Here is a 983-nt window from a genome sequence, read left to right on the forward strand (position 1 = left end):
GGGGGAGCCAGGGGAGGGGGACACCCCGGGGGGCTCCAGGCTGCAGCCGGGTGGGAGAGGTGCTGGGGGGACCGCAAAGCCTGAGCTGCCACGCTGGGCTGAGCTCCCCCCGTAACGCCAGCAGCACCCCGGGGTGCCGACTGCCCCAAAGCCCTGCCTTCCCCCGAGCGTCACGCCAGGGCTCTGTGGGGCCAGGGGTCCATGGAGTGGGGGCTCTGTGGGGTCCATTGGGCACCCTGGCGTTTGGGGCTCTGTGGGGCCCCACGGTGCTACTGGGCTTGGGGGCTCTGTGGGCTCCACGGGTCTCCCGACTTTAGGGGCTCTGTGGGGTGCTTTGGGTACCCCAGGGCCGGGGCTCCATGGGGTCCATGGGGGCTCCGTGAGATCCGTGAGGCACCTCAGGGTGGGGTCCACAGGACTCCCTGACTTTGGGGGCTTTGTGGGGTCCATGGGTCTCCCTGGGCTGGGGGCTCTATAAGGTCTACAGGTCTCCCTGGACTTGGGGGCTCTTTGGGCTGCATGGGAGCTCTGTGGGGTCCATGGGTCTCTCTGATTTTGGGGGCTCTGTGGGGTCCATGAGGCACACCGGGGTGGGGTCCACAGGAATCCCTGACTTTGGGGGTTTTGTGGGGTCCATGGGTCTCCCTGGGGTTGGGGGCTCCATGGGAGCTCTGGGGGGGTCCATGGGGCTCCCTGGGGTGGGAGCTCTGTGGGGTCCATGGAGCTCTTCAGGCTGGGAGCTCAGTGGGTCCGTGGGGCTCCCCGGGGTGGGAGCTCAGGGGGTCCATGAGCCTCCCTGACTCCGGGTGCTCCACGGGGGCTCTGTGAGGTCCACGGGTCTCCCCGACTCTGGGGGCTCCACGGGGCACCCCGGGCGGGGGTCCAGAGGCCTCCCGGACTCCGGGCTCTCCGTGGGCTCTCCGTGGGCTCTCCGTGGGGTCTCCGTGGGGTCGGGGGCCGAGCGGGGTCCCCGGGGCCGCCCC

At 70.4% G+C, this 983-nt stretch overlaps 1 protein-coding gene across 1 annotated transcript in view; it reads right to left on the bottom strand.

Annotated features, from left to right (window-relative positions):
* Nucleotides 1-983, bottom strand: part of IFITM1 (interferon induced transmembrane protein 1) — a 19,206-nt gene that overhangs the window by 499 nt on the left and 17,724 nt on the right. The gene's annotated exons all lie outside the window — the stretch shown is intronic.

This window comes from Charadrius vociferus, unplaced genomic scaffold, assembly GCF_000708025.1.
Source record: "Charadrius vociferus isolate BGI_N301 unplaced genomic scaffold, ASM70802v2 scaffold843, whole genome shotgun sequence".
NCBI lineage: Eukaryota > Metazoa > Chordata > Aves > Charadriiformes > Charadriidae > Charadrius > Charadrius vociferus.